Source organism: Cornus florida, unplaced genomic scaffold (genome assembly GCF_030987335.1).
Source record: "Cornus florida cultivar Cherokee Brave unplaced genomic scaffold, ASM3098733v1 CherokeeBrave_3.0.0_Hap2_Chr06, whole genome shotgun sequence".
Taxonomy (NCBI): domain Eukaryota; kingdom Viridiplantae; phylum Streptophyta; class Magnoliopsida; order Cornales; family Cornaceae; genus Cornus; species Cornus florida.
Genome location: NW_026775576.1, coordinates 104,482,500 through 104,491,537, shown reverse-complemented (window position 1 = coordinate 104,491,537; position 9,038 = coordinate 104,482,500). Strand labels below are relative to the sequence as shown.

Sequence of the window (9,038 nt, the reverse complement as noted above, 5' to 3'; positions counted from 1 at the left end):
AATGTCCCCCCAATCTTAACTAAATTAAATGTGAGACACAGGGCTGCTAAGTATGCATGTTAAAAGGACAGTGAGGGCAAATCAGAAGTACTGTCTTATAACTGAATGAATCTATTCTTCCGCCGTAAACAATATTCAGATTTATGAAATAGCATTCTTGTAAATTCTTGCCAGTAGTGCTGAGAGATTTTTGGGGACAGCAACATTTGAACCAATACACTTAATGTCAAGCTTCAAGAGTGATCAAATTTATGAACATTAAAATTCTTCATTAAGTGCAATATTAAACAACGAAGAACCGTCTCAGAAACTTTGGAAGATGAATCTTTGGGCTGTTGTTTGTTACTGAAGGAATTATTCACGAAAGAGTGGAGTGGAGTAAATAAAAATCAATATGGTTTGTTAGCATTTTACACAAATCAATATCTGCAGGAAGAAGATATACAAATAATACCTGACCTCTTGATAAAAACTTTTTGGCGCACCGGACTACTGTTCACATTTCTGAAATGGAGATATCCCAAAACATTCTGGAGTTGGTGGTTGTTACAGCTGCAGCTTCATACTTGTTGAAATCTGATAACTGGATTTTCTTTTAAAGGATTCTGTCAAATTATCAAAATCCATGACTAGAAGTTTCAGAAATCTTGACAAAGCAAGCTTCTGATAGAGGTATCATCTGAACGAGAACTACTATGTAAAATACAATTTTGAATTGTCTCTCAAGGCTTGGAACAGTACAGGTGCAACTATGAAATTAGAAAAGAACAAAAAAATCCAAAGAGTTTGAAATAACAGTAGCATTGCTTTATTGTCTGTCCAATTGCTCTGAAATTGCCACTGCTGCAGGCAATTTACATGTAATATAGGATACCACTACCCTTAAATATAATTGGAAAATGGCCTGCAACGTAATTGTTTTGCAAGTCGTTTTCCATTTGCTCCTTTTACTAATATTATAAAATTGCCAAAGCAATCACAGGGGTTCTGTAAAAGGGGCTGTTCCGGGGTATGAAGCCTCAGTATTGAATCTATTTGCAGCTGAATTCTAACTCCATGGTCCATCACTATTAGGATGGTTATTCTATAGATTATATATGAAGGCTCAATTTACAAACTCCTTTGATGAAATGTATTTAAATTTAAGAATGCCTAAATCAGAACCAATAAAAATGAAAATTTTAAATATTATCCAAACGCACAGGTTTCCCAACAACTCTCCTCCATAACAAAAACATGCTTGATAAGTAACTTTTAAAAATTCAAATCAGCTATATTTTACGGCTACTTTGACAATTATATCAGATATTAACCAAACTTTCATTTTAAATGAGTGAAATTTCGTGATGAGAAGAATGATCTGCTTACCTATTCTTTCTTGTATGACAGCAGCGTATTTAGCCCCACTACTTTTTTTAGCGAAGGAAAATATACTGCGGTACATTCCAATTGAAGGTTGAATTCCTGCATCCTCCATCCACTGGACTACCAGCATGATGACACATTTCATCAATTATTTCATGTACAAAGGATTGAATGCATGTGCTAGGCATGAAATTAACTTTTTCACATTCAATAATTATAGATCAGTCACCAAACCAAGAAAACAACAATAGGCAACCGTATAACAAATTTATTCCCGGAACTCTCTCTCCATGCATGAGTGGAGAGGGGAGTGGGACAGATTGTGTTAGTCCTCTAATGTTTCTCATGTTCTGTTATTTCCATTTAAAAAGAAAAACAATCTGGTGTAATTAATGCTTGAAAACAGAGCTTGTCCCTCTACATCAAACAAGCAGCCTTGTTACCTCATAACAAAAGACTATGATCCTTGTCTTTCTACCAGATTAAGGCATGGTTTCCTTCCAATTGAATTCATGGTTTTCTTCCAGGTTTTCCCAAGTAATTGGGAAAAGACTTCGTGGTGGCGGTTGTTGTTGTGTTGGTTTTCTTCCAATGGAACACCACGTACAGAGCTTAAAAAGACCATTTGTAACTTTTAAAGCTTCCCTTGTGCACACAGACATAAAGCATTTGGCCACTATATCAGCAGTGGAATTATTTATTTATTTTTGTTGATAAGTAAGAAATGCATTGAAAGCGTTCAAAATACAATAATTCCCAAGCTACGAAACAGGTAATTATAAAATTAAGAAACAGGTAATGCATTAATTCCCAAGCTACGAAATATAATACGTATGCCACTGAAGTTAGATGCAATTACCTCAATACATTTCCTCCAATTTCCAGCCACCAAAAGATTCTTCAACAAAATTGAATAAGTAGAGAAACTGATTTCCGCACCAGTTGCCATTATCTTATAGAACAACTGCATGGGTGGTAAAAGGTGAATTAATATATCAGAACAATTAAAATATCATCTTGAAATTTAGTGATCCTAAGCCATACAATAAAAAATAGCCAATGAACTTATGCTCTGCTCGGTTGCATGGAATTGGAATTGGAATTGGAGAAAATTTAGTTCAAAGTTTAAACTAAATTTTCTTCAATTCCAATTCCAAGGAACCAATTCCATGCAACTGAACATAGCATTAATGAAATTACCACACACGTAATTGTTGTTTATGTATCTTATAGATAGAACAAAAATGAATGAAAGAGGGAAAATAATAGTAATAAAGTAGAAAAATGCATTACTTTACACGTGAAGATATCTTATCTGCTGAATGTTTATTTCCCAGGAAAAAGAAGAAGAAAAGAATTAAGCTATTTCACTGTGCCCCCACCCCAACCCCACTAAATAAATAATAAGTACCTTCATCATAGTATCAATCTTCCCAGATTTTCCAATAGAATGCAGAAGCTGATTCAGAAGTCCAACTGAAATAACATGCAGTGAAGGTTCGATCATTTTGATCAGATTGACTGTTGTCCTCCAGTCTCGTAGTCTTCAACCAACATTCAAGAATTTTAGTTTTGGCAAATGACAATACATAGACCTTATGACAGGAAATATATTAAACAAGAAAACCAAAATATAACAGATCTCATTAAGAAAAATGAGACTTATCTCTATTATCCAAGGATAATAAGATGACGCACATAAATAGAAAAGAAGGGACAAAAATGATTTAGCAGTTGTAACAAACAATTTTTGTATTGCTTCAAAAATCAGCATTTGAAATTGTTGAAGGATTTATATATTTAAGTTACACCCTCTCTAACAGCTTAAGCTTTTGGAGTAGATGGTTGTTAACATAGTATCAGAGCCAAAGGTCTCGAGTTCAAACCTCACCGTCATCCTAATTAAAAAATTGAAAAACACATGTTGGACCAAAAGAAGGCCAATTAAAAATTGAAAAACACGTGTTGGACCAAAAGAAGACCAAATGTGAGGGGGCGTGTTGAAGGATTTATATATTTAAGTTACACCCTCTCTAATAGGGAAAGCTTTTGGAGTAGATGGTTGTTAATAGAAATAACCACAAGAAAATGAGATTTGCTTGTTGAAATATTATAAGAAAACCACACATAAAAAACAATAATAAAAAAAGAATAATGTTAATCTCAATCCCAAAAAATAAAAGGAAATCTTCTGATTATCCTCTACACACAGTACAGCGAAAGTCTGCTTGTTTGGAGAATTGGGTTTATTACTGTGTCTCCTCACTTTTTAATGCTTAAATGTATACATTCACACATACATATATATAAGCAAGCAACAGAGAGAGAGTTAACGAGAGTGTCCTCTGTGTCCAGGAAATCTGCCAAAGATATGTGGACATATCTGGGAATTAACAGATCTTGTACCAGCAACATTTATATTCTTCCATCTTTTAGGCATTACATTAGAAAACAACAGTTGTATTTAGCTCGATTGAAACTCAGATTACAACACAGAGAACTACCCAAGCAGTTCATCAGCATTGTTTCACAGAGTTATGCCCAGAAATACACATTAAGAAATAGGACAAAAAGAACAGAAACCCAAGATTTTGAGTCAGACTTATCCTGAGTGTGATTGTGAGAGAGAGAGATACAAATGTAGTAATGAAATATTAATTCCTTACGCAAAAAATTCAGAGCAAACCAAACTCACATGCTACATGCTGATACCATTTCAAAGAAAATAGCATCACTATAGGGGATCTTCTTGTCTCTCATAAACTCTGCCAGTGTTAGAACTTTTGCTGGCTGGCATCCTTTATTGAAAGCTCTCATTAGAGCTGAACAAGCCATAATATCTGGCTGGACATTGTTCATCTCCATTTCTTGAAATAGTGCAGATGCTTTTTCCCAATTATCTGCAATATGGAAATTCCTCCAAAAGTAATAGCTCAATAAGAATTCCTTTCTAGTCAGACTTTATTCAATCAGCAGTTTAAAAAAAAAAAAAAATGCAATCTTACCCGCAGCACTATAAGCATGTATCATGGTAGTGTACGTAATATGGTCGGAACAACAGCCAGCCATTTTCATAGCGGTGAACATAGATTCTGCTTCTGTGAGCCGACCCTGAAAATTGTAGAGAGAGAGAGAGAGATAAGAATCCTTCAAGTCATGAAGTGATTATTCAAAGATAAAGCTTGCCAAAACACTCGCCTGTTTACTGTAGGAACAGATCACAGATGAGTACACCTCCTTGGACAAAGGAACTTTTAACTCCATTTCAACAATAAATTCAATAGCCTCATTGAACTTCGACATCTTACAACAACCACTTATTAACACATTATAAGTTACAGAATCAGGTGCAACTTTCTTTTACCTCATAGATCTGTATAATGCTAAGGCTTTCTCATATCCTCCCACATTCATATAACTACCAATAGCGGAGTTACAAGCAACTGTGTTCAATTCAATACCCCGCAACTTAGCTGCTGAAAGTATGGAATCAATTTTCACCTTTTGACTGCAGCGCCCAGAGGCAGCCAAGAGGATACAAATTGAGACAATGTTTGGCTGCACCCCATTTTGTTCCATTTCGCGCAACACTTCAACGGCTTCCCCAAGCAAGCCATTAGATCCATAGGCATCAATAAGTGCATTATAGCTAACAACATTTGGTTTCCAATTGTTTTGTTTCATCAGGTTAAATATTTCCCTGGCCTTTTCAGGATTCTGAGCTCTTCCATAAGCATTAAGTAAAGATGTATAAGATACAACATCCGGGCGAAAACCATTTAATTTTATGTCATTAAAAACTGACAGGGCCTTTCCACTCATCCCATGTGAAGCATATGCGCCTATTAAAGCATTATATGAAACAATATTAGGTCTTAGACCTTCTGCAAGCATGGTGTTAAAGACAGCTTTGCAGTCTTCTATCTGCCCACAAACAGAATATAAATGAATGAGGCTAGTAAATGTCACAATATCGGGACGACATTCTGCTCTTTTCTCCCTCATTGAATTGAAAATATCAATGGCTTTCCCATATTGTCCAAGCTTTACCAGGCAATATATCACAATATTAAGGGTGATGGTATCGGGACGGATTTTTGTCCCTTTCATTAGTTCGAAATAGGACAAGGCTTTTGAATACTGAGCTCCACTTTTGTAAGCAGATAGAACAATATTGTGAGTCACCAGATCAGGCCCAACTCCATTTTCTGTCATTTTCTTACGTACTTTCAGAGCCTCTCTCCAATTTCCACTGGATCCACATGCATTAATCAGGTTGTTATACGTTGACCGACTTGGAGGAATCTGCAACATATATTAGGGTCACAAATGTATCTCATAGAATGATGTCAGAGTTATACAGCTAGATTTTAGCTAATGACAGGAAACAAAATGAGAAAATACTAAAAAAATAATCATATATTAAAAGAAACAAAATAAAGCTGTTCATAATAGTCACATATTCAACATGATGATAGAGCAATAATATAAAAATGGCATATTCCCTAATAACTTGAACAATTAACAACCACAACTACTATCTATAGAGCACAATAATTAAATAAGTTGCATAAAAATAAAAGTTCAAGCTAGTATGAAAACTAGGATTATTAATATAAAATACCACAATGAAAAAGTTCAATTTGATGTCATGAGATTCAAGTTCTAAGTGACATGGTCAAGTAATAGATAAGGTGCTATGAAGGATTTGGATGAGACAATAGGATGAATAAGTTCTTTTTTTGACCTTCCGCAAGACCTTCTAATACTCCATTGGGTTATATAGAAGGTAGATTTGGTGTTAGATACTCTTGAAAATCATGAACCTACAATTATAGTGAAGAAGAAAATTGCTAGAAAGTAGTCTTGCATATTAAGTTCGGTCCTTAAGGCGATTAGTTAAACCAAGGGTATTGGACATCCAAAGGCAAGGCGGTGCCAAGGGAAGAGTTCGGTATTTTACCTTTAAATATGAAAAAATCTAGATTTACCTTAATTTCTTAGTAGATTTCTTAGAGGACAAAGATTTGCAGTCATTGCCTCAGAAAAAGAAAAAGAAATTTTTTTAAAAAATTAGAACATCTCAAATGTTGAAGTACTGATTATTAAAAGACAAATGTCATGATTCCTTCAAGCTGATTTATACTATAAGAGATAAATCCAAACATCTCTGGTTTCTGTTTCCAGGACAGTGACCTTAGGAATATAAAAACAACTTTATCAGAATTACAAAGGTCCTTCAACTTATCCCAAGAAAACTAAACACACACACACAAGTTATTTTCAGTGGTCAATTTTAAATAAAGAGGCAATATTCCAAATTACTTACCATATTTTTTTTATCTCTCTTGTTCCTCAAAACTCTAAAGTAAATAGAATTCATTCAACAACCTTGTCAGTTCAAATTAGAACATGCTAAATGATGAGTCAATTCCTCCAAACTCCATGTGAAAATCTAAAATGATTTTGGGCAATCCATGCTTACCCCACGAATAAAGATCATAAAGGTGGTAAGTAGAATAATGTTAATCATGATATTAGTGATAGTTATAGAAACGAACTCAAAATTGCAGAGGTGGTACTTAACAGTGAACAAATTTTCTCCATTATATACAATTTGAACATGAATATACAATTTGAACATGAAAAGAAAAAGAAGGAAGCTCACATCAAAACCACGAAGTTTCATTATGGAAGAAGAATAAAAATACACACAGCTGCACGAAGCATGTCTTCCATAATATTCATCGCCCAACGCCATTGACCAGCTCGACCATGTGCATTGATGAGCGCATTGTAAGTTTCAGCATTAGGCTTGCACCTAGCAGAAATACAAGTGTTGAAAGTAATGTCTACAGAGTAAAGGAAAAAGGAAAAAACAGGAAGTTTAAAAGAAAAAAATTAATTGAGCAAAGTGAGTTATCTTCACAATTATTTGCTAGAAACTATGGTACCCAAAATTGAATTTATGGGTATTTATAAATTATATTTCATTTTTGCATCTCTTTCTGTTCGTCGCAAAAACAACATTAAACATTCATAGAAAGTTATGATATTAAACGGAGAAGGTATATATTCAGTAAAATAAAACTTCATCTTGGAATACAAAACCAACACTAGAAGTTGCAATGCATAAAATTTTCCAGGTCACATTAACATTATCTACCAAAAAAATGTCCTTTGAACCCTCCTTACGAGAAATTTTCAGTATCTTTGTAACAAAAAATAAAATAAAATAAAATAAAATAAACCCCTTGGGGTTGGCTCAAGTGGGTAATTCTTTGACGGGAGGGGGTTGAGTATCAACTAGGGAAAAATAAATAAATAAAAAATAACAATAATAATTATAAGCATACCCTCCACTCTTTCATCTCAAAAAACAAACCACGTGCCTGGTCTGTTTGATTATGCCTGGCATGTAGCCTGATCATCATATTGTAGATATCAATTCGAGCACTATAGTTCTTCTGGAGCTTCATCCAACGGAAAATGTGAACGCTATGTTCAAGTGAACCGGTTTGAGTTATTTCCTACACCAATTAAATAACAATGAGAGGTTTTGAAGATTTCAAATAAAAAGTTAATATTAGTTGCTCCTGTCAACATAATTCTTTGCTAGGACATAAGAAAAATAAAATCATAAAATATGCCAATTAAAAGAAAAGCTAAATTTGCAAATGTTTTATGATACAAGGAAAAGCTTGACATAAGAGGTTAGAGAGAGAGATTGGTTATCTGAATTGAATTACCCTTATAAGAATAGGAAAATTCGTTCTGGAAAATCTTCCAACCCAGTGATTGAGCAAGCCTTCAATGTCATTCCAATGATTGAGCTTCAAAATCCTCTGAACCACCTCAGATATGGTCCAATCCTTCTGCAACCGGTCTGATTCGACTCGCAGTCGGTAGTCCTTGGGTATGTCATTCTTTCTGAGGCGACTCACGTGAACAGAGAGTTGGTGCTTCCCTTTGTCGTAGTCTATAAATCCTAACTTCTTCTCCTTCCAAGGCTCTTCGTTCGTTGCCTTCTTGCACACTACTAACTGGGTTTTTCTGGGATTATGCTTGCTGTTCTTTGAAGATGTGGGTGAGTATAATTTGGGTTTAAATGGGTCGTTTGGATGATTGAGTTTGAAGGACCGTGGGTGCTGTTAGGCCGCCATAGAGAGAGGACAAACCCCCGACTTCTTCTATTCCATGGGGTTATATACCACAAAAACTTAATTTGGGACTATCGTATTGTAGTAGTAACATGGCATCACCGTTGACTAATTTCTCACTAAAATAAAAAAAAATATATTAATAGGCATACAATTGATTAATAAAAATAAGTTAATTTTTTTTTTTTTGAATAAATAGACAAACATTTCCCGTAATCCCCCGCCACCATCATCCTCACCCCAACCACCACCACTATGTTTCTGCCCACCAATGAATTTCATAACCAAATAAATCTTCATTGCTAAAGTTCTAGTGTTCGGCGGCGGCTGAGAGAACGGTTCGACAAAGGCGGCCTCGATCTTGGCATGACGAATGCTGTTATGGAGAACGAACCACCACCACCATGCCAACAATCTTTTTGCAGCCGGTGGCGGGGAGAGTCCAGTTTGGAGAGGAGGATGTCGTGGGCATCAGTTTGGGATTGGAAGAGGGAGAGGGTAGCAGTGTCGTTG

The 9,038-nt window shown here is 35.1% G+C and overlaps 1 pseudogene; it reads right to left on the bottom strand.

The window, feature by feature from the left end:
- Positions 1–8,508, bottom strand: LOC132313585 (pentatricopeptide repeat-containing protein At2g41720-like; annotated as a pseudogene).
- Positions 8,509–9,038: the final 530 nt, after the last annotated feature.